The following is a 26,177-nucleotide window of genomic DNA, read 5'->3' on the forward strand; positions in this document are numbered from 1 at the left end:
AAATAATTCCAATAAAAATCATTCCATGATCACAGTAATTGTGTTTCATAGCTGGATGAATCATGCTTTTAAGCAAATTGGTTCAGTGAATGATTCAATGACTGTGTCATTCCGGTGTAACATACAAGTCATAGTAAATCTCATGAAATCAAAATGTACCCTATTTACTTTCTTGGCTTCCATTCACACAGAACATTTTAAAAATGGGAAATGCAGTGGAAAAAAAAAAAAAAAAGCAATATTCGCTCTATTTTGCAACACAGAAGTAAGCCATTTTCTTTGAATGTGCAAGACTGTTTCATATAGAGTGCAACAATGCCTGCCCACTTTTTCCAGCAGGTTCTAAAAGTTTTTCCCCTTCATTTCTCCCAAAGGGGTTTGAAAAAAAAAAAAAGTTATAAGCCATGAACCAATCCAACCACTGACAAGGTGAATCAAAACATTAAACTGGAAAAAAAAAAAAAAAAAAAAAAAATATATATATATATATATATATATATATATATATATATATATACATCTAAATGAATTATAAATACTGGGATTAGTTTCAGAATTGACTGTAACAGAATTAATATTACAATTTAATCAGTTCATCCACTGAACAGACAGCGTAATCCGTTTAGATTATAGGAAATAAAGTATCTGTATGAACTGCTCCGAGACTCAAAGGCTGAAAATCCAAACACAGTATTTATTGTAAAGGCAATCCACAATCATAAAACAGGCAAAAGTCAACACAGGTAAACAGTCCAATTCAATGACAAAGTCCAGGAAACAGGCAAAAGAATCTAAAAACCAAGACATGGGAGAATCACATGCAACACATCACGCAATACTGTACAGGGCAGGATCACCGAGGTGGAGCTGATGTCAACCAAGGTGGAGCCGAAGACCCCCAGGGCAGATCTGGCAGAACTAGAGAACACAGCTGATCAGGCAAGACTGAAACACAAAAGCACAGAGAGGTTAGCGTTGGCCACAGAGGCCATGTCTAAACAAGCAGGTTGCTTGAGGGTGTCCTCCATGGACATTACTGGTTTCAAGTTTCAAGAACTCTGCGGTCACATCAAGGCAGAAAGGAAATTCATGTACAACCTATGCGGTTGGGTCGATACAGACAGGAAGTTTAGATACGACCTCTGTGGTCGCATCTAGGGAGACAGGAAGTTCAAATACGTCCTCTGCGGTCACATCAAGGCAGACAGGAAGTTCAGATACGTCCTCTGCGGGCACGTCGAGGCAGACAGGAAGTTCAGGAACAACCTCCGTTGTCACATCAAGGCAAACAGGAAACTCACAGGCTGGAACCAACACTGGACTGGGCTCTAGGACAGACTCATGCAGGCTCTGGACTGGACTTATGGGCTGGAGTGGGTTCTAGAGCGGAAAATGGCCATTGCCATAACGGGGAGAACAGTTGAGAGCGGGACCACCTCTGAGACCCCCAGGCTTGACACTACCGCAGTGATGCCAGCCGCTCGCACTGATGTCAGAAGAGTGTCCTCCAAGTTAGATAACAGTCTCAAATGCCTAGGGGCCACCTTAATGGCTTCATTCCCAACGTTCCTGACAACCGGGAACACTGATGTGGTGTCCGTGACAGCTGAAAACTCTGGCATAGCACCCATGATGGCTGGAGACTAACATATCATCCATGACAACTAGATGTTCTGGCGTGGCGGCCATGTTGGCTGGAGGTTTTAGTGTGACGGCCATGTTAGTTGTAGACTCTGGTATGGCAGCCATGGCAGTATGGCAAGATTCAAGAAATCTTTGGTGTGGTTCTTGAGTGGTCCTTTACCTTGACGGAGCTGGATGAGGTCTACTGCTGGATCCATTGTGGGCCAAGTCTTCTGTTACGAACTTCTCCGAGACTCGAAGGCTGGGGATCCAGATGCAGTATTTATTGTAAGGGTAATCCACAATCATAGTCAAAAACAGGCAAAAGTTGACACACAGGTAAACAGTAGTGATGGCCGATTTCGAAACACTGCTTCATGAAGCTCCGAAGCTTCATGAATCTTTTGTTTCGAATCAGTGATTCGGAGCGTGTATCAAACTGCCAAAGTAACGTGATTTTAGTAAACAAGGCTTCATAACGTCATTACTGTTTCGAAACATTTCAAAACAGTTCAAAATTTCAATGGTTCACGTGTAGAGGGAGATGATAAAGTGAACCCATGAATCATGCAGATTCACTGAGAACTATTGAACAAGTGTCTAGGGCTTTACCCTATGGTTTTACCTGATCTCCAATCAGTTTTATACATTTGTAGATGTTTTAATTATACATTAGAATAATTAAAATTAATAATGGTAGTTATTAATCTCTTATTGGCCTGTTTAGCTTGAGCCATGGAACAGAGAAACAAGCCTTTAAAACTGATAAAAGAACACATATTATACAGACACTCTATATTTAATCTTATTAGATGATTAGTTAATTCCATTTAAATGATTTTACTTTAAATAAAAATTTTGTAATACATTTGTTAAAGGGTATTTTTAATGCATGTTTGGCCTGAGTTTTGTTGCATTTGCACTGTTCTGACCACTAGTGGTCACCGTGGAGACGGGTGTCAAATTGTTTCGAAGCCTCGAATCATTACGGCAAATTTGATTCAACTGCTTCAGTGTTTCATGAAGCCTCGATCTGCCCATAACTAGTAAACAGTCCAAACAGTGACAAAGTCCAGAATCCAGGCAAAGAATCCAAAAACCGAGACACTGGAGAATCACGATACAAAGGCTCAGAGATGCCGTTCTAACACATGCAAGAAAAAACAGGCTTTATATAGGCAGAGGTAATGAGGTTAATGAGACACAGCTGTAAACAATGGATAATTAGACTGGGCAATGAACAATGGGAAATGAAGTCCGTGCAAGAATAACAATACTCCAGGGTGGAGTGCCCTCTGGTGGCAATCACGGGCACTCTAACTGGTGACTGTGACAGTATCTTCCTGGCCAAGAAAGAATAACTTTTTCCTACTGTACACAGTACTACCAGTGTAATAGCACTGTTGCAAAATCAAAAAGTTTAAGTGAATATGATCTGTGTGCAGCGAACACAGACAATCAAGTGTGGATATAATGGTTTAACAAATGAAACTACGGGTATGCTACATACAACTAAACTAAGCAAAGATTATACAGAATGTAAAGAATGTAAAGAAAGAGAGGGAAGAGCATGTACACACATGCTGTGTACACACACTGCAGACACATAATTATGTTAGAAAAAAATATAAAAAGGGAATTTTGCATAATATGTCCCCTTTAAGGGGACATTTTACATATAAAATTTCAATTTACACATTCAGTTTACAAATGGCCACACCCGCTATTACATTAAAAATAAGGTGGGTACAGATCTGTTTTTCAACATTTAACTTAAAGGTGCCCTAGATTCAAAAATTGAATTTACCTCAGCATAGTTAAATAACAAGAGTTCAGTACATGGAAATGACATACAGTGAGTCTCAAACTCCATTGTTTCCTCCTTATATAAATCTCATTTGTTTAAAAGACCTCCAAAGAACAGGCGAATCTCAACATAACACCGACTGTTACGTAATAGTCGGGGTGTACGCCCCCAATATTTGCATATGCCAGCCCATGTTCCCAACATTATGAAAGGCATTAGACTAGGGCAGAACATTTGGATGTGCACAGCTGAATAAACAGACTAGGTAAGCAAGCAAGGACAATAGCAAAAAATGGCAGATGGAGCAATAATAACTGACATGATTCATGATAACATGATAATTTTAGTGATATTTGTAAATTGTCTTTCTAAATGTTTCGTTAGCATGTTGCTAATGTACTGTTAAATGTGGTTAAAGTTACCATCGTTTCTTACTGTATTCACAGAGACAAGAGCTGTCGCTATTTTCATTATTAAACACTTGCAGTCTGTATAATTCATAAACACAACTTCATTCTTTATAAATTTCTCCAACAGTGTAGCATTAGCCGTTAGCCACGGAGCATAGCCTCAAACTCATTCAGAATCACTGTAAACATCAAAATAAACACTGTACTTACGCGATTAGACATGCTGCATGACGAACACTTTGTAAAGATCCATTTTGAGGGTTATATTAGCTGTTTGAACTTTTTTTATGTTGTTTAAGGCAAGCGCGAGCTCTTGGGGCGTGGAGCACCAGATTTAAAGGGCCACACACCCTGAATCGGCTCATTTCTAATTATGCCCCAAAATAGGCAGTTAAAAAAATGAATTAAAAAAAATCTATGGGGTATTTTGAGCTGAAACTTCACAGACACATTCAGGGGACACCTTAGACTTATATTACATCTTTTAAAAAAAAGTTCTAGGCACCTTTAAATGCCACACAGCAAAAGATGTGAGATGCAAGCACAACTGTCAAACACATCCATTTAGCGCATGTTTACATATAAAAATAGTAGAAAAGAAGCGCAGCGGAATGCAATAATGTCTTTTTTGAGAACGGCACTTACATTTTTTTTATTTATATTAATTTATCCTCATATAATTTTTTGTTGATGCCACCAAGAGCAAGACCTCCAACTCCTCCACTCCAACTGGTGCCATTCTAGTAAGTAACACCTATTTTTCACACCCAATCAATGATGGATAAAATTAAGTCTTCTCCTAACTTTTTCACTTATTGAATATGTCAGAATGGCTCAGTAAAATGGTTTGTGAACACATTTCAAGTTGACTTTAAAGCACCTGCCTTTATTGTTCAACCTATAAAAGTGTCCTTTCTGCCGAAGCATGAGATTTTACTGAGATGTCACAAAGCCATATCTGTGTGCTTTATCACTGCTCTTTTGCTCTCACTGCACTGCATGACAATTACACTCAATGCTGAAACTGGCTTGCCATCTTCCACACAATCCAATTTCTAGAAAGTAAGTAGACCATGTAAGTAATTATAATGATCTTTCTGGTCTAACAAAGGGCGGTATATCATGATCTTTTTCATTTGTACATCTTGTTCTCGGTCTTTCATTAAAAACACTGTAATTCTAATTTGCCTCTTTTGCAGTTGTCTATGAAGTAATCCTTATGATATGTAACATCATAACATCAGATAAGTATGAAAAGAGGGTTTTAATACATTTTATTGTCATGTATTGTATTAGAGAAATGTTTCAATGTACCCAAATCATGATGTGCTGTAAATATCATGACAAGCTTTGAAAATGTGAGGCAGACACCGAGAGAAGATTAGTAGCTGCAACAACCCACCCTCTTGTCTCAACAAAGTTTGTGTTTGTTTTTTTTCCCTAAGTGAACAACTTGGTGGCAAACTAAACTTCTTCCCACCCTGTCTGCTCTTTTTGCCTGACCTCTGCCGTTCACCGTGAGTAATTAAAATTAATTAACTTGTCTGGTGTATGCCTGAAACCAATTACCCCAATGTAAACTTGCTTGTCAACAAACCGTTTTCATGTGAGAGTTTTTGGGCAGCTTGTTAAGATGCAGTGGCCTCTTCTGTGGGAGTGAGAGATGATGGATGTTTACCTGCACTGAGGTGGGCGAATCATGATTTGAAGCTCAACTTAATTGCAACATTTCGATTAGCGAACACCACGACAGCATGATCAAACACACTGTAATGATAATAATGAATGTGCTGGTTTAGGAAGGAGTCCATGAGGGCATCTGGAAATAAGCTCTATAGTTAAATAACAAATCTTTGGTCAGTGTTTACTAACAGTGTATCATCTATTGACTTAAATTCTAACAAGAAGCTAGATACTATACAATGTGTTCTTTTGTATTTATTAAATAAGTTAGTCTTTTGTGTAAACCCATAAGGCAAAAAAAAAAAAATGTTTTCAAGTATATTTTAAAACATATTTCCAAATGGCCAAAAAAATTTATTTCATTGTATTTCATTGATAATTTCATTGAAAGTCTTTGGGATGTGCTGGAGTAGACTTTACTGAGTGCTCACCTCTTGCTTTGTCAATACAAGATATTGACCAAACATTTATGCACCTCTTGATGTAAAAAAACATCACAAAATTTATTTCCATCGAGAGGTGCATCATTTTTTGGTCAAGATCTTGTATTGACAATGCAAGAGGTGAGCACTCTGTAAAGTCTCCTCCAGCACATCCCAAAAACTTACACTGGTTAAGGTAAAGGTCAGTGCCAATTCATGTGTGAAAATGATGATTCATGCTCTCTCCCAACAATTCTTTCACAATTTGAGCCTGATGAATCTTCACATTGTCCTCCTGGAATATGGCCATGATACATCTTAATACATAGTTGTTTAAAAATGAAAAGCTACACACTCCATCTTTTAGGGTTAAAAGGACCATTGCCAAACATACAACATGCCAGAAAAATAATAATCACTGTAATAATGATCCATTCATATATTCTTAAGTATTTGCCGTGTTAAGTATTGGCAGTGTGAGTGTGTATGTATGTGTATATATATATATATATATATATATATATATATATATATATATATATATATATATATAGATAGATAGATAGATAGATAGATAGATATGAATATACTTTACAATGTTCCAACCAATAAATAAATAAAACACACCCTTGCCACAGATTGTTCAGGAATAGTTTGAGGAACATGAAAAGGAGTTCAAGGTGTTGCTTAGCTAGGCAGGTGGTTTTAAAGTTGTGGCTGATCAGTATATTTTAGAATGTAATTTTAAATGGTGGATACAAAATATAGTTTTGATCTCTAGTAGACTTTCCTTCAGTTAAACAATGAAGTTTCCTTCTTACTTCTAACAAAGAACGGTCTCTGTTTCTAATAAACCAGACAACTACTACTACTACTTCTTTTTTGTGCATATTCAACGTAGTGACGATGCAAGCTGCCTCTAAAAGCACAAACGATTTAGAAGAAGAACAACATAGTGACGAAACGCGCTCTGTAGAGTGTTTGTCCGTTTAGGGCTGCTGTAGAAACATGCCGGCGCAAAATGACAACTTGACATGGAGGGGGGACCCGCGGTGTGGAGATATAAATGGCATTCTAAGCCAGGTAATAAAAACATAATGGTTCATTATGTAAGGTCTTTATACACCACTGAAAACATAGTTATGTATATTATATTGCATTTCTGTAAATATATCCTCCCAAATTTTACACATTGCACCTTTAACAATTAAATTCTGTAACCCAAGTTACAGTAAAAAAAATATTAAACAAATATTTTTTATTAACTTAAATTTAGCATAAATATTTTAGCAATGACAAAACCACATTTGGTTCCAAACTAACAAGTTCCTACTGGGCAAAAGTTTATTTTAGGCTAATTTTTCAACCCTGTTACCCATCCTTTTTTACTTCATATGTTTTATCATCCTTCAAATTTCATGTTTTATCTATTTAAAGCAGAACTAAGCAAGATTCGCAAAGCTCCCCCTACAGTTTCCTTCAGTGAATGACACTGTCATAAATACTCCAAGCGCAGCTCTGGACTACAACGACTACAACACTCGCCAGCGCAGTAGTTTTGCAAATACAGTACAAGAAAGAGGAGGTGGGTAATTTGCAAATACAGTACACTCGATGGAGGTGAGTAATTTTCGAAATTGTCTTATAAAGACATAATATATACATTGTTTTTGAATTACCGTAAAGCATTTTGTCACTCTCGCGTGAACGTGAACATGAGGCGAGATTGTTTCGGGTCGGTGCAGCTTAAGTTGCAAGTGCTGTATTCTGGCGTAGACGTGCCAGAAGGGGTTAGTGCTCGCCTCAAACACACCACTACAAGTCAATTAACCATCGTAAGGACTTTAAACTATTTATGAAGGTAAAAAAAGTTACTTAGTTCTGCTTTAATAAATGTACTTAGACAATTTAGGCACTTTTTGCAAATCAGTTTTTAACCCGTTTTTATATAGATAAAATATCTATTTTATACTTGTGGAAAGTTCCATACAGAATATACAAATCTGAGTTGTCATTATCTTAAATTGCTTAGTGCACAAGCGGATGACTTGTAATTCTTATAATGGCAAGCTTTAGACTTTGGTCTATTTGGGTTTGAGGTGAGAAGGTTGTGACTGTGGGCTGTGGCATTTTAACCTCCACTGAAAGGCCTCAGTGTATCATGGAGGGCAGGGAAGTTCCCCTGAAACATGAGATCTCCACATCTCCCCGCTCTCCTCATGAGGAAAAAAAAAGCATCTGATGTGAGTAAAAATTCACTTAATGTAATATATTGGTTCTGTCTTCTACAGTGTTCCTTTATGGAATCCAATGAGCATTTGTTTTATGGGCCTCACGTTGAGCTAAAATAATGTAATTTAATCACTGTTAATATCCCTGGAAATTCGAGCCTCAGCTTTATTTCAGTGTGAACTGACTTTTAATACTTGTATAGCCAGTTAAAAAGCTCATTTTCATTTTGCGCACCTAAATTGGTTTTAAAGCTGAAGGTGAACTTGACTCTGTGTACCTTGATATTGCTCAGATTACTAACTTCACAGTCATATTCTTAGAATAAGAAGATTCTAATCCTATACATCTTGTCTGAAACAAGCTGGACAGTGACAAATACAATCTGCAACTGGCTAGACTTTGAAAAAAAAAGGGGGGGGGGTGACAGAGATAGCAAGAGAGAAACAGATCCCCAAGTGCATTTCATTACATCTCTTCATCCATTTTTATTCTCTGAGCATCATTCCACAAAATCCACTCCAGCTAGAAACTTCCTTCTTTATTCAGGGGTCAGTAGTTCCAATACACCCGGCTCACTTCCAGCCTGCCCAAGCAAGAATAAAGCCGGGGAAATCACCTGACCGAGGGACTATTCACTACGCCCCAGCGAGCTGCGTGCAGGTACGCAGAGGTGAATAATGTCTGATGGACTTAGTTGGGCAGCTTGACATCCTCCTTCATGGTACCCTGAGTGGCCCTAGAGACCCCTGTCAGTTATGATGGAATCACTGCTGAGGTAGTTGTTTAGCTCCATGCTTCCCTTTTGTTTTAATGCTCCCAGTGGGGGCCAAAATTGGCAAATGTTTGTTTGGTGATGGATGGAGGTTGTGTAGCACAAGGCTGGTTGACATGGTCCTGTTGCAAAAGTGGTAACCGGTTTGGGCAATGAGACTTTATGCTGCATGTCAAGACAAATACACTGTAAGAAAAAAAAAAAAAAAAAAGATTTTTCAAAGTATTAGAGTATGTTTTACAAGGAAATACAGCACAATGATGTGGCAATTTGCAACTATTTTACGGATTGGTGGCTAATTTGTATGAATTCGTACAATGACATTTGTATGTTTTCGTACAATTTGCTCACAACCCAGTGACGGCTATGTTTAGGGGTTGAGGTTCATGACTTTCATGCTTACTTTTTTCTAATAATCTTATGTTTTTGTACAATTCACATGAAATTCATAAGAAATTGACACTTTATAACACTTTTAGAAGATACGGTTCTATATACAACCTTAAAAGGTTCTGACTGGTGCTTCATATATGTGACACTGGACCACAAAACCAGTCATAAGTCGCACAGGTATATTAGTAATTATAGCCAACAATACATTGTATGGGTCAAAATTATCGATTTTTCTTTTATGCCAAAAATTATTAGGATATTAAGTAAAGACAAAGTCCCTTTAAGACAAGTCATTGCACTCGGCGGCCATCTTTGAAACGCCATTCGGCCATGCAAGTGCAGCTCCTATTTCTTTGAATGGGGAAACATCAAATTCTCCCAAGCTGTTTGCCAAGCTTTCGCTTAAATTTCGTATTTGAAACCACCAATGAAGTCTGACAACAACTGTCTCATAAATTTTGTTTCTAAATGCTCAAATCAAGACAAAAAAATAGTATTTTTCAGGCTGGATCAAGCTAATGCGCATGCACAGTCCTAAGTGTGCGTCTCTTTTGTCTTATTTCGGAGGCGTGCGTCTGACTGTTTCTATAGGAACTGGAGCTTCTGACGGCCTCTGCAGTGACACGATGACTTTACCAATCGGCAACTGGCTTTTATTTAGAAGGTGGGACTTATTCCGCCATATTGCACGTTGCACTTTCTCCCATTGAAAACAATACAAGTGACGCATCTTGTGTTATTCTATAGTCTTTGGTAAGTTCATGTTCCATGAAGATATTTTGTAAATTTCCTACTGTAAATATATCAAAAAAAAAAAAAAATTGTGAGTGGATATGCATTGTTTAAGACTTCATTTGGACAACTTTAAAGGTGATTTTCTTAATATTTAGATTTTTTTTTTTTTTTTTTTGCCCCCTCAGATTCAAGATTTTCAGATAGTTGTATCTCGGCCAAATATTGTCCTATCCTAACAAACATCAATGGAAAGCTTATTCAGCTTTCAAAAAATTGACCCTTGTGGTTTTGTGGTCTAGGGTCACATATACAACTGTAACAATTTTAAAGGCTCAGGGAAGAAGGAGGTGGGAACGGACGAATGAACAAAATTTTAATCACCAAATAAACAAACAACAAAATGAAAGTAAAGCGGCAGTCCCTCACGGATGACTGCCACATATAAACATAATAAACACCATGTAAGGCTTGGTCCTCTTTCACACTGTCGCCACTCCTCCTTTTATCCTTCCAGATATCCTCCGTGGGACTCGAGACCGGTGTGGCGCGCAGGTGACGCTTATTAGGACTCAGTCCGTTCCCACGGCTCTTGGCCTCACCCTGCTTGCCACAAGAACCTTTTGGGGTTCACGTCATGGCATCATTTTACGAATTTAGATTTAAGCAATTTTGTATTAATTTTTTACTTATTTTGATTATCATTTTATGAATGAAACAGCTTGTAAACATACCTTACCAATATAAAATATTGAAATAACCTGTTAAATAAAAGTATTAAGCAATCATTTAAGACACTCCTTATATAGATCCACTTTGGCATAAAGGGTTCTTTAAATTTGAGTCTAGAACCCCAGGGTTCTATATAGAAACCCATTGTTTTCCCATGAGGTCAGGTTGGGAAATACTATTTCAGTTTTCCTTTTTCAAAATGTCATGATTAATTCAGTGTGTTACTTGTCTTTTCTTTGTAATTGTTTGTGAAATTTACTAGCAATTTCTGAGTGTAATATTGTCTCTGCTACAAACTTTTTTCAGTGTAGTCGATAATCTCGCCGTCCTGCCAAAACATGTTCAAAAACCCACGTAATAACCAGGTGAAGGGGTCTTAACTTTAACAGACGGTTGCCTGGCAACTTAGTCATTAGACTGTCTTCAAAGCTTTCATCAGGAATCTGGAATTATGTATTGTTAAACACAGTTGTCAAGCGATACTGGATGCTCTTTGATTTGTGAGTCCTCAGAAGCCTCTACCCTTTTTATGGACGCAATAATAGCAAATCATCACGCTTGCCTTCGGGCTGGAAAATATTTGATTGCTTTTTAGCAATGTTTTCTGGCTAATGAACACAGCAAATAAGATTGTCACAGGATTAAAGTTTTAGTTCACATTTAAACTTGATAACGGCTTTAATCTCCTTGTGTTCCAAGAACACTGTGCATTATCCAAATGTAAATGTTTTATTGCCACTCATTTTGAACTTCTTACAGACACAGTAGGCCTATGTCATTCATGGAATTTAATACTCTGCTTTCATGTAGGCATTGTATATAATATTTGCACAGCCATTCGTTCTTTTTTTTTAATTCTTTCCTGGCTGCATAGCAACTCTCTATTACAAGTAGGGCATTATATCCAAGTCATTATACTTTCTGATTCTAAAAACAGGCCTTTTCCCAAAACAGCATTGCACCCTAGCAAGTACAATCAAATCCTTTACAATGTATAGCTGTAAATAACTATGGATTTCCATTTTCACTGCATGTGCTGAAGTTTATTGGAATATTTAAATGTGGTACTAATAACATGCATTGTGTTAAAATGTATGCATTCAGAGTCCTCAGCTAAAGCGATAAGAAGCAAAATAGCAAAAGAAAAACTCCACAATAGTGATTTCATAACTTTCAAAACGAGGAAAAAAATAGAGAGCGATTGATAACGGCAGTCAAAAGAGTCACTTCCATAGACGCTGGATTAGAAACATCCTCACAGCAGCGTTAGTTTTGTATTTTAATGCAACGGTAATCTAATACTAAGTAGGCTTCCCGTAGTATTAAAAATGTACATTTTAAAAATAAATAAATAAAAAATGAAAATATATATATATTTTTTTAAATGCAGGATTTGCGATATTGATGACCGTTAAAATGCGTCATCACATTCTGTGAAATGGGTCTGTAGCCTATCTGACTTTTTTTTTTTTATTATTAGTGAGAGCAATGGAAATGTTTTTTGAGCAATAGAAGCTGCGATAGTCTTTTTTTCCCCCTATGGTGTCGTATATCCGAGTGAAATGGCTTCTTGAACAAGAAAAAATGTAAGGCAGGACTTTTTTCCATGGGGAATAGAGTAGCCTACCTCAGAGATGACGTGTTTTTGTAACCCAGAAGTTAGCGGCGTACGGGTTCCCTCGATCGAAAGCCTATGCATTTTTTCCCATAGACTTTTGGAAAATCACAAAAAATAAGCTCTGTGTTTAACAAAGGGTTATACACTTACACGTTTTGTCTATCAAGATAATCTTTACAAGTTAACACAGCATTTATACATTTTGAAGCCTAAATAAAGTCGTCAGATATAAAAAGCTAACAGTAGGCTATAAACGGACTACAGCACACCAAGCTTCCTCAAACTTTATTTAAAAAACAACTTTATTTAAAAACATGCTCGCTGATTATGATCTGCGCTTTGTATGAATACTTATCCACTTTTTTTTTATGAGAAATGCTGTCCAAATGTCCTGTTTGTCATGATGACGTCTAAAGTCCCTGCCAAAGTAGTCCCCTTTTAGCAACTTGTTAGCAACCGCCGTTTTTAAGACACAATAAAGGTTTAAAAATCACAAGCGGGTTATAACTGGTGTGTTTTATGTCATAGATCAAAATGTGAAAATATTTAGAGGCTTTGTAAACCACAGACCCTATTTCAGGCGATTTAGCAAAAACCCACTCAAAAACCTAGACTTAGGGCGATGAAACCGGAAGTCCTAAAATGCTAACTCGCTTCCGAGTTTTGCATACAAAAACACGTCATCTCTGAGGTACTCTGTAGCTGCTGGATTAGAAACACCCTCACAGCAGCGTTAACTTTTTTTTTTTTTTTTTTTTTGATGCAACAGTAATAGAACACTAAGTATAGTGTTTAAATGTACATATACATTTAAAAGAAAAAGAAAAGAAAATATTAAAAAAATTTGCAGGATTTACGATATTACACATTCTGTGAAATGGGTCTATATCCTATCCGCCATTTTTTTTATTAGCAAGAGCAATGGAAATTTGGAAAATGTTTGTTTGTTGTTTGTTTTGAGCAATTAAAGTTGCATAGTCTTTTTTTTACCTATGGTGTTGTATATCCGAGTGAAATGGCTTCTTGAACAACAAAAAACAAAAAATGTAGGGCGGGACTTGATTCTTCCATTGGGAATTGATTGGATTATTGGATTTCATGGTTTGCTATTGCTGTGATCTCATGTGAGTGACAGGTTGTCCCGCATGTCGCCACAAGAGGGAGGGTAAGTTATTTTGATTAAAGATTATGAGGGCACATGAGTTTAAAAAAAAATACACATGGATAAATAAGTTATAACAAATACTGCAATATTCCAGAAAAAAAAAAGAATGGTCATTTTTTATCTCATATAGTGACTATGTTATGTTAGGCTGTTTATTTATGTGGTGAGGAATCGTGTAGCCTAATAAAGGTGATGGTTATTGTACAGTCAATGGTCATTATAAAAAAAATAAAAAATAAAATGAACACTCATTTATATAATTATTTTATTGGCACTAATGTAACGTGACCTCTGGTGTTATCATAAGAATAAATATTTTACAAACCAAATAAATATTTGTCAGGGTGATAATTTATTTTATTTTATTTGTTTTAAATAAAAAATAAATAATTAAAAAAAAGTTATTAGGACTCCCACTTCGCGCACTGTAAATTCAAACTGATCTTCTGCAAGAGAACTATGTTGCGCAAACTAAAACGCCCCCATTATCATCAATGAAGCTGTCCACGCGCTCTCTTGCAGTGCAAACAGGCTCGTTGCGTCGCGTCGCTCGCAGTGTAGACACGGGGGCGCTCGCTGGCAGCGCGTCTCATTCTGTCGCTGTCTGACCGGAGCGCTTCACACAAACTGCCCAGTGAGTTTAGACTCCGCGGCTCTGCTGCACGTCTCTACCGCTGCGCTCTCACAGTCGTCTGAGAAAGTAGTGGAAGTCATTGGGTCTTTTCTGCGTACGTTAGAGGTAGAGTTCATATAGAAAGCTGCGCTCAAACGGACTATTTCCCTGTTGCGGACAGCAGATATTGGGATTACACGTCACATTCCACAGAACTCACTGACTCTTTGCTTCTTCTCACCTACATGATAAGGAGGAATATTGTGGCACTTCTTTTGGTAAGTAACCTGTTATGCTTTTCTCCATACGAGACTCAGTTGTTCAAATAAGCAAGAAAACGAAATGTAAAGCTTATATATTTGCAGAATACAACAATTGTTTTTGTCGTTCTCTTGTAATGCTTATACAAGAACAAGTGTATGTTTCCTAAGATTTCATTCTGAACATTAGGCTAACTGTCAAAACATTATTTAGCCTATTTATTTTTCTCTCACACATTAACAAGGAAAACATTGTCGATATCAAAACATATAGGCTATGCTTTCATGTCTGTTTTGTGGAACTTTTGTCGATGAAATCATATTTACCGCGTGGTGGTGCTGCCTCAGAGTAGTTTATAGTCTGACAGATCAAGCTTTTGACAGCAATAAAACAGTCTTACGTCTTAATTCAGCAATCTGCATGAATCGCATGAATATGATTGTTAGCAGAGACAGTAAATAGAAAGGGGCTTTGCTAGTCTACACGTTGTTATTAGCCGATTCCTCATTTTCTTAATTACTTTTTACTGTATTTTTATAATTTTTAAAATGTTTTTTTCTTAACTGAGAGGACCTTACTTCTCTACAATAAATTTACTTAACACATTATTATAACTATTAAATGAAATATAAACTTTTATATGAACGTAAAGAAGCATATTTTAAATTAATATGAAAATACATACATGAACAGCATTGTAGAAATCATCTAAATCCAGCTGTCAATGGTAACTCATAGGCTACAATATGTGATCTCATGTATGTACTGTAAGCTGTTCGCAATTTTACAACAATGCATTTTTTTGTAATTCAATATGCAGTAATCATGTGTAAGGATAAGGAACAATAAACTTTTTTGTAGGTGATTTATATCCGTAATATTTTAAGAGTTGAAGCCCATTCTCATCTTTTTATTTATTTATTTCCATTGAGATTGATTAGCTGTTGAAGCTTGATCACTTCCACTGTGATGATGATGATGATACAAGAAAAATGAAGACATTTTCAGAATGACAAAGACTCTTTGATGCCTTTTTATTAATGACTGGCAAGTATTAATGACTGCTACGTTTGATTGTCTCCTGATATTTAAAGGACAATCAATCATAAAACGTATTTGTTCCAGTTTACCTGATGTCCCACTAATAGCCACATTGAACCACGGCTGATCAACTCCATTCATTTTACCAATAATTATATATACTACATAAACCCCATCTGTCTTTGATATTCCAGTATTGCGACCTTTGTAGTGTGTCCAAACTGTCGCCACGCTGCCATTATCATCAAACGTATCTCATTTAATCTAATAGAGAATGTGTCAGGTCATTAGGCATAATAGCATCAACTTTGGACATTCACGCAAATGGTCAGCAAATGTCAAATGTGATCTTTTTTTTAATCACTCCACTGTATATAACAGAGTAAAATGGAAATGTCCATTTGAAGTACTTTGGGAAGCAAATGTGTTTGCTTAATGACTCTGAACACGTTTGGCGTTCCTGAAATTAGTGGTTTACGTGGCTTTCCTGTTCCACTGATCTCTCCAGACTGTATTTTACCCATGCTTAATATATGATGCATTCATGTGCTGGAAGATATCCAAGTTCCCTTCAGTTTTTCTTTACTTGCTGAAAGGTAGTTGCACTTCAGCATAGGATACTTTTTTTAAGACTAAGCTCAATATAGTGCATGTGTATAGTGTATCACCAGCAGTCTTCTGGAAAAACGTGACCCTAGTCCAGATGGTTAAATTACTTTTAGATCATAGCAGTGCAAGTCCTTTGAGTTCATTCGCCTGCAAAGGCACGGTCGTTAAGGTCCCGTAGGACAAAGCGGCTCGGGAATGTAAAGCAAAAAAAAAGTGCTGAAATCTGAAAGAATATGATGAGATACCTTTGGGCAATGAGAGTAGTTCGAATTACAGTGCAGATTCAACTCTGAATCTCAGTGGACGTGTAAAAACAGTCCTAAACTAAAAAAAAAAAAAAAAGCCTCAGAGTCGTTGATTTACCTAAACTCTTTAACACTGTAATTGTCCTAAGGCAATAATTTAGTCAACATGAGATCATTGAGTTTAAAGTTAACATCTATACACATTTGCAAATGTCAGCCATTATGCCGTACACTGTTACAATGAAAGTACCTTTATATTAGGAACGCCCTGTAGACGCTTTAGAAATATGAAGACTGACTTTATTCCTATTTGTAACCCAAGTTATTAGTCTGCCACTGGCCTGCATGTGTTACCAAGGCATCACCAGCTATTGTAAAGTTGTTAGTATGCTGTCACTAACACCTGCACATCTTGACAACCCTGAGAGCCTGTTGTTCCACTGACCTCCCCTGTTTTTATTAATACAATCAGTAGCAAATACAATACCAAAAGGGATCTTAAAGGGATAGTTCTTCCAAAACCTCTGTATGACTTTCATTCATTTGGAATAATTATGATTTTTTATGTTTTTGAAATATTATTATTTTACACTCAACAAGGCTGCATTTTTTCTGACCAAAAATACAGTCACATGATCTTTAAAGGGTTAGTTCACCCAAAAATGAAAATTCTGTCATTAATTATTCACCCTCATGTCGTTTCAAACCCGTAAGACCTTCGTTCATCTTCAGAACACATATTGAGATATTTTTGATGACATCCATGGGCATTTTGGCATCCAAATAGACTGCAACGTTAGTACCGCTTTCAAGGCCCAGAAAGGTAGTAAAGACATAAAATAGTCCATGTGACTACAGTGTTTTCAACCTTAATTCTATGAAGCGACGAGAATACCTTTTGTGCGCAAAAAAAACAAACAAAAATAACTTTATTCAACAATTTCTTCTCCTCCATGTCACTCTTTTACGTTGTTCACGTAGTATAAATACAGCGGCCAATAATGAGTCAGCATTCTGACAGCGCTGCACTGAGTTTACTACATGAATAGCGTAGGAGACTGACATGGAAGAGAAAAAGTTGTTGAATAAATTAGTTATTTTTCTTTGTTTTGTTTTTTTTGCACAAAAAGTATTCTCGTTGCTTCATTACTTTATCGTTGAACCACTATAGTCACGTGGACTATTTTAACGATGTCTTTACTACCTTTCTGGGCCTTGAAAATGGTAATAACTTTGCAGTCTATTGGAGGCCAAAAAGCTCACGGATTTCATCAAAAATATCTTAATTTGTGTTCCAAAGATGAACGAAGGTCTTACGGGTTTGGAATGACATGAGGGTGAGTAATTAATGACAGAATTTTCATTTTTGAGTGAACTAACCCTTTAAGAAATCATTCTAATATTAAAAAAGCTTTTTCAACTTTGATAATAATAATAACCATCGTTAATAACCGAGCACCAATAATAACTGATATAGAATATTAGAATGACTTCTGAAGGATCATGTGACAGACATGTGGAGTAATAGCTATTGAAAATTCAGCTTTGCCATCACAGTTGTAAATTAGTTATTTTAAATTGTAATAATATTTCACAATATTACTGTTTTACTCTATTTTTGAACAAGTAAATGCAGCTTTGATGAGCATAAGAGACTTCTTGCATATGTATATGGGGTATATTGTTGTTTTGGACCCCATTGACTCCCATTGTATGTGCAAAAACAGTTAAAATATCTTCCTTTGTGTTCCACAGAACACATACAGGTTTGGAACAACACAAGGGTGAATAAATGATGACAATAATAATTTTGGGGTGAACTGTCTCTTTAAATAAGATAATTCCATTCATCATAGTCTTTCGCACACTTTTCATTTCACTGCCAGTGAATTGTGTTTTTCCATTGTTTACGAGTGGTTTTGTCCCTCGTCTATACTTAGCTCTCAGCTTGCCACATCTCCATTCAGGGGTGGTGCTCCGGTACTGATCACAGAACAGTCCTGGCAGTCTTGAGTGGAGAATTCAACAATGTCTACCGCTTTATTACCCTTGTAGAGTAAGTCAGGCTTGAAGTAACAGCTGGTCTAAAGAGCAAACAGGTCAGGGTTAAATGATGCGCCAACTTATTCAATCGGTAAGACTCTAAAGGGTTGCTGTGGATACGTGCAACACAATCTTGATGGCAAATCAGACAACAATGGAGTGTAACATGAGGCGTAATTGTCACCTGTAAAAGTTTATTGAGGTTGCCGTAGTACATTAGATAACTGTGTTGTATGAAAACATGAGCTCTTATGTCAGGACAGGGTAAGCTGAGGTTGGTCTGATGTGGTTGTAATTCTTATAATTATCACTGATTATAATTTGACTGACTGAAATTCAAATTCTTGCTCTTGATGTTGATGATTATTCTAATTGCAGTTGTTTGGTTTCCGTAAACATTATGTGCTGCCTCCTCCAGGCTTTCGATTCTTTTTTTAGAAATTGGCAATTGAGATTGATGTGAACAAGATATGGGTTATATTGTTAAGTCACCATTATTTTTTTTTAAAATTCGTGTGCCTTTGGAATCTTTAACCAAAATTCATAATGTTTAATCAAATATTTTCACCCTCCCTCCTGCAATGACATCTCCTCTCAAGGTAAGGTTTTCTCAAAAGTTATGAACAAACATTCTTACAGTAAAGTTAATAGAATGTTCATTCAAAGATATCTGGTCTTTAATAACATTCTCAAAAAGGTTAGCACAAAAATGTTATTTATACATCATTCACTGAACATTTTGTTTCTAAAACGAGACATTCATCTAATGGTTTTTAAATGTACTATTTACAGAATGTTCAGAGAACATTCAAAAGTACTGGTGTTTGATGAATTATAAAATTGAATGTTCTCTTAATGGTTGCATAAACAAGAAAAAATGTTTTTAAAACATTTTAAAAATTGGACATTTAAATGTTCAGAAATAACATTTTCATAACTTAAAGGTGCCCTAGAACTTCTTTTTAAAAGATGTAATATAAGTCTAAGGTGTCCCCTGAATGTGTCTGTGAAGTTTCAGCTCAAAATACCCCATAGATTTTTTTAAATTCATTTTTTTAACTGCCTATTTTGGGGCATCATTAACTATGCACTGATATATAGGTTGCGGCCCCTTTAAACCTCGTGCTCCCCCGCCCCGGAGCTCGCGCTTGCCTTAAACAGCAAACACAAAGTTCACACAGCTAATATAACCCTCAAAATGGATCTTTACAAGATGTTCGTCATGCATGCTGCGTGCATGGATCGGATCATGTGAGTATAGTATTTATTTGGATGTTTACATTTGATTCTGAATGAGTTTGAGGCTGTGATCCGTGGCTAAAGCTAACATTACACACTGTTGGAGAGATTTATAAAGAATGAAGTTGTGTTTATGCATTATACAGACTGCAAGTGTTTAAAAATGAAAATCAGCGACGGCTCTTGTCTCTGTGAATACAGTAATAAACGATGGTAACTTTAACCACATTTAACAGTACATTAGCAACATGCTAACGAAACATTTAGAAAGACAATTCACAAATATCACTAAAAATATCATGAATCATGTCAGTTATTATTGCTCCATCTGCCATTTTTCACTATTGTTCTTGCTTGCTTAACTTACCTAGTCTGATGATTCTGCTGTGCACAGATCCAGACGTTCTGTCCTTGTGTAATGCCTCGATCATGGGCTGGCATATGCAAATATTGGGGGCGTACACCCCGACTGTTACGTAACAGTCGGTGTTATGTTGAGATTCACCTGTTCTTCAGAGGTCTTTTAAACAAATGAGATTTATATAAGAAGGAGGAAACAATGGAGTTTGAAACTCAGTGTATGTCTTTTCCATGTACTGAACTCTTGTTATTCAACTATGCCAATATAAATTCAATATTTAATTCTAGGGCACATTTAAAGGGAACATTAGTAAAACATATTTCCTATTCATATTTTTGTTAGCTAGGAATAGGGAAGAAGAGACTATTGCAACTTCCGTTTCATGCCGACTTTAAAGGGATAGTTCACCCAAAAATGAAAATTCCCTTTTACTCACCCTCAAGTTGTTCCAAACCTGTATAAATTTCTTTGTTCTGCTGTACACAAAGGAAGATATTTGGAAGAATGTATGTAACCAAGCAGACCTCGCCCCGCATTGACTACCATGCTATTTTTTCCTACTATGGTAGTCAATGGGGGGCGAGATCTGCCTTGGTGAACTATCCCTTTAAATTAGCAGCATCTTTAGTTTGAGTTTAGTTTGAGTTGTTCATAATAAATCTTTCAGCCTACAAATCTAAAACAAGTAGAGATTTGTGCTGCGTACAGATTTTTTTGTGAACGTACAGTCCACAAGAGAGACTCTTTTATCATACTAGAATAGTTCATTCGATCTGCAGCGTTGCCAGATTGGAGCAGGACTAGAGTAATATGGACTGCTTTGAAATGCCTCTGTTCTGCAGGTGGATGCCAATGCTTTCAGGCTGATTTTTGGAGTTTTACAAAGAAAGAAAGCTGGTTTGAATGTGTCTCGAGTGAGCTCTTTAATGCTCTCTGCTTCAGTGGAAACAGATATGCCCACACATCAGTGCAGATTAGCACCATCTCTCCACACTGGCTGATATGTTTACTTAGTCCTAAAACCACAAAACCTCATTACCCTTCTTTCGCTGTCATTTTAAACCACAATCCTTATATTTAGCCCTGACTCACTGTATGTAAAATTTCACATTGACAAATCCCCTCGGTCCCTGCCTTTCCGCTCTGTGCCTGTATGAAAGACTTGTTTCTTTTTTGTGCATTTAAATAAGGACAGCACTTCAGCAGCACTAATAGAGGTCCAGTTTATAATCCCATCAGACCTCAGGGTGTTATTTTTAGGAAAGACTTGGAGAGCATCCTGTTTATGTTTGAAACACTGGACCTTATGTTCTTTGAGAATAAAGGATGAGAGCCAGATCAGGAGTTTTTTTCTTTTTTTCTTTCCTTCAGCTTATTAATGTGATGCCATTCCACCGGCGGTTCCTCTTCGAGCTGAATCATGAGTTGTCAGTCTTCTGAAAATGATTTTCCATGGTTTCTAGGCCCGGTTTAACAGGCTCGTAATTTTTATGCGGGTGAATGACGTTACAAAATGAGTGAAAGGGATGTTTGAGTGATTCTGAGTATGTTTCAGAGAGAGTTTATGGGGACACCAAACTGCCTTGAAGATTTCTGAAGACCTTTAAATCAAATCGCTGACATGTAAATGAGGATGGTTGACGTTTGTTGTAAAAATGTATGGATTTATTTTTGTGGTCCATTTATGTAGAGCTATTAGGACATCCTTCTTGATGTGTAAATTTGTATATGTGGTCTTTGAATTATGGCATACTAAATTTAATGGAGCAGAAATTAATAGCCAGTGAACTAGATTGATGGTCACATCATGTTCATCTTTCCTAAGTCTTCACATTTAGTTTTTTAAGCGCTAATGACAACAGAAATAAAATTAAATCATAGGTGTTAATTGCTGCATTTTAATGGTGTTTATAAACAGTACAAACAGTGATTAACCGATATCAGGCAGGCTAATTAAATGACGCATAATTACCTTTTTTTTATATTTGCCTTTTGTTTTGTGGTCAGACAAATCTTTATTTTGAGTAGATAAATGTTGTTTTACTACAATTGTATGCATAATTTATGTTAAAATTGCAGTAAATCATAAATTGCCATTATATTGGCTGCTGGTCACACTTGCTTTAAAAAATTAAATATAGTAAAATAGAAATTTGTATACTAAAAATAATAATAATATTGTTAATTATAAAAATTATATATATATACACTGAACAAAATTATAAACACTTTTGTTTTTGCCTGAGCTGAACTCAAAGATCTAAGACTTTTTCTATGTACACAAAAGGCCTATTTCTCTCAAATATTGTTCACAAATCTGTCTAAATCTGTGTTAGTGAGCACTTCTCCTTTGCCGAGATAATCCATCCACCTCACAGGTGTGGCATATCAAGATGCTGATTAGACAGCATGATTATTGCACAGGTGTGCCTTAGGCTGGAAACAATAAAAGGCCACTCTAAAATGTGCAGTTTTATCACACAGCACAAAGCCACAGATATCGCAAGTTTTGAGGGAGTGTGCAATTGGCTTGCTGACTGCAGGAACGTCCACCAGAGCTGTTGCCCGTGAATTGAATGTTCATTTCTCTACCATAAGCCGTTTCCAAAGGCGTTTCAGAGAATTTGGCAGTACATCCAACCGGCCTCACAACTGCAGACCACGTGTAACCACACCAGCCCAGGACCTCCACATCCAGCATCTTCACCTCCAAGATCATCTGAGACCAGCCACCTGGACAGCTGCTGCAACAATCGGTTTGCATAACCAAAGAATTTCTGCACAAACTGTCAGAAACCGTCTCAGGGAAGCTGATCTGCATGCCCGTCGTCCTCATCGGGGTCTCGACCTGACTGCAGTTCGTCGTTGTAACCGACTTGAGTGGGCAAATGCTCACATTCGATGGCATCTGGCACTTTTGAGAGGTGTTCTCTTCACGGATGAATCCCGGTTTTCACTGTACAGGGCGGATGGCAGACAGTGTGAATGGCGTCGTGTTGGCGAGCGGTTTGCTGATGGTATGGGCAGGTGTATGTTATGGACAATGAACACAGGTGCATTTTATTGATGGCATTTTGAATGCACAGAGATACCGTGACGAGATCCTGAGGCCCATTGTTGTGCCATTCATCCACGACCATCACCTCATGTTGCAGCATGATAATGCACGGCCCCTTGTTGCAAGGATCTGTACACAATTCCTGGAAGCTGAAAACATCCCAGTTCTTGCATGGCCAGCATACTCACCGGACATGTCTCCCATTGAGCATATTTGGGATGCTCTGGATCGGCGTATATGACAGCGTGTTTCAGTTCCTGACAATATCCAGCAACTTCGCACAGCCATTGAAGAGGAGTGGACCAACATTCCACAGGCCACAATCAACAACCTGATAAACTCTATGCGAAGGAGATGTGTTACACTGCGTGAGGCAAATGGTGGTCACACCAGATACTGACTGGTTTTCAGACCCCCCCCCCCCAATACAGTAAAACTGTACATTTTAGAGTGGCCTTTTATTGTGGCCAGACTAAGGCACACCTGTGCAATAATCATGCTGTCTAATCAGCATCTTGATATGCCACACCTGTGAAAAAAAAAGGGGGCAAAAACAAAAGTGTTGCGTTTATAATTTTGTTCAGTATATCTATCTATCTATCTATATATATATATATATATATATATACACACACACACACACACACACACACACACACACACACACACACACACACACACACACACACACACACACACACACACAGAGCTTGGTAGATTACTTATGAATTGCAATTATATATATATAGATAGATATATAGATATATAGATATATATATACTTACTTTCTCAGATATACAATATATAATTGCATAGGTATAAAAAATAAAATAAAAAAGTATTAGACCATTAATAAAACTGACATAAATGAAAACTTATCCCACTTAAATCGTCCATTTTCAGGACTTTAAACTCTCTGGGCTCTCCATATGGTCTGTTTTACAGAAAAGCCTCAGCCTCTTTTGTAATGCAGTGCAAGTGTGTCTGATGGATTCTAACAGCATTGTGGCCGTAGACTGAGTGGAGAGTGCGATGCAGATAGCGAGAGAGCACTTAATATGTATTTAGGGCTTTTTTCCAATAGAGCTGTAGTCTACTGCCTCCCCTGCTGCTCTGAAAGCTTGTGTCAGGCTGCGAACAGCATCCATCTCTGTCTGGGGTCCTGAAAATGTGGCAGAGCAGATAGAGGGTGTAGATTGATTCCTGAAGCCGGGGGTTTGCTTCAGGGTGAAGGAGGTCTGCGTCTAAAAAGAGGTTTTAATAAGTCGCCTTGGAAGGTGGTCTGTGTGGTTCGGCTCCACAGCTTTTGTTTTAACACTACGTGATTCTCTCGCTTGCTGTTGCTGTGGACTGGAGAGTGAGACACGGGTGCTTATGGTTTTGTGTTAGTTCTGTTTTCTGATTTCTGCACAGATAGTTTGTCAGTGTTATGTGAAAACTATAAATGAAGCGTTTGCATACAAGCTCAGACTTGCATGTGTGATATCAAGTTTGTTACTCGGTTTCTTAATTATGTACTTAGCCTATAATATTACCGTCTTCATTTTAAACTTTCTGCAATAAAATATTATTGCATTATCTGTACCTGATTTTTATGCATTTTGTGATGCACCATTACCACATTTTCATTACCGATATTGATTCTGATACCGGTTCTGTTTCTTTTTTCATTCTCTTTAGAAAGAAACTATGGAAGCTTGATTCTGCCATGAAATAAAAAAATAAAAAAATGCAACTGCAACTTTTTATCTTACAATTCTGACTTTTTTTCGCAATTGTGAGTTTATATCTCACAATTCTGACTTTATATCTCACAATAAAGTCAGAATTGCGTGATATAAAGTCAGAATTGTGAGTTTTAAAATTAGAATTGTGAGATATAAGGTCAGAATTATGAGTTTTAAAGTCAGAATTGTAAATTATAAAGTCAGAATTGCATGATATAAAGTCAGAGTTGTGAGTTTTAAAGTCAGAATTACATGATTTAAAGTTAGAATTGCATAATATAAAGTCAGAATTGTGAGATATAAAGTCAGAATTGCATGATATAAAGTCAGAATTGTTAGTCAGAAAGTCAGAATTGCATGATATAAAGTCAGAATTGTGAGTTTTAAAATTAGAATTGTGAGATATAAGGTCAGAATTATGAGTTTTAAAGTCAGAATTGTAAATTATAAAGTCAGAATTGCATGATATAAAGTCAGAGTTGTGAGTTTTAAAGTCAGAATTACATGATTTAAAGTTAGAATTGCATAATATAAAGTCAGAATTGTGAGTTTTAAAATTAGAATTGTGAAATATAAGGTCAGAATTATGAGTTTTAAAGTCAGAATTGTAAATTATAAAGTCAGAATTGCATGATATAAAGTCAGAGTTGTGAGTTTTAAAGTCAGAATTACATGATTTAAAGTTAGAATTGCATAATATAAAGTCAGAATTGTGAGTTTTAAAATTAGAATTGTGAAATATAAGGTCAGAATTATGAGTTTTAAAGTCAGAATTGTAAATTATAAAGTCAGAATTGCATGATATAAAGTCAGAGTTGTGAGTTTTAAAGTCAGAATTACATGATTTAAAGTTAGAATTGCATAATATAAAGTCAGAATTGTGAGATATAAAGTCAGAATTGCATGATATAAAGTCAGAATTGTTAGTCAGAAAGTCAGAATTGCATGATATAAAGTCAGAATTGTGAGTTTTAAAGTCAGAATTGTAAATTATAAAGTCAGAATTGCATGATATAAAGTCAGAGTTGTGAGTTTTAAAGTCAGAATTACATGATTTAAAGTTAGAATTGCATAATATAAAGTCAGAATTGTGAGTTTTAAAATTAGAATTGTGAGATATAAGGTCAGAATTATGAGTTTTAAAGTCAGAATTGTAAATTATAAAGTCAGAATTGCATGATATAAAGTCAGAGTTGTGAGTTTTAAAGTCAGAATTACATGATTTAAAGTTAGAATTGCATAATATAAAGTCAGAATTGTGAGATATAAAGTCAGAATTGTGAGATATAAAGTCAGAATTGCATGATATAAAGTCAGAATTGTTAGTCAGAAAGTCAGAATTGCATGATATAAAGTCAGAATTGTGAGTTTTAAAGTCAGAATTACATGAT

The 26,177-nt window shown here is 36.5% G+C and overlaps 1 protein-coding gene and 1 long non-coding RNA gene across 3 annotated transcripts in view; one reads left to right on the plus strand and one right to left on the minus strand.

Moving 5' to 3' along the window:
- Positions 1-8,642: 8,642 nt before the first annotated feature.
- Positions 8,643-16,481, minus strand: LOC125257672. Its single transcript, XR_007182445.1, has 2 exons — positions 14,790-16,481; positions 8,643-9,135 (listed from the first exon to the last, which is right to left on the minus strand). It is a non-coding gene; the product is annotated as an uncharacterized LOC125257672 (long non-coding RNA).
- The window catches only part of sema5a (sema domain, seven thrombospondin repeats (type 1 and type 1-like), transmembrane domain (TM) and short cytoplasmic domain, (semaphorin) 5A), a 182,683-nt gene continuing 170,618 nt past the window's right edge, over positions 14,113-26,177 (plus strand). Inside the window, exon 1 of one of the 2 annotated variants that reach the window (XR_007182444.1) lies at positions 14,113-14,480. The gene's annotated coding sequence lies outside the window, so the exon portion shown is untranslated. The remainder of the gene's footprint in view (positions 14,481-26,177) is intronic. The other variant, XM_048174264.1, reaches the window with a different exon arrangement.

Source organism: Megalobrama amblycephala, linkage group LG22 (genome assembly GCF_018812025.1).
Source record: "Megalobrama amblycephala isolate DHTTF-2021 linkage group LG22, ASM1881202v1, whole genome shotgun sequence".
NCBI lineage: Eukaryota > Metazoa > Chordata > Actinopteri > Cypriniformes > Xenocyprididae > Megalobrama > Megalobrama amblycephala.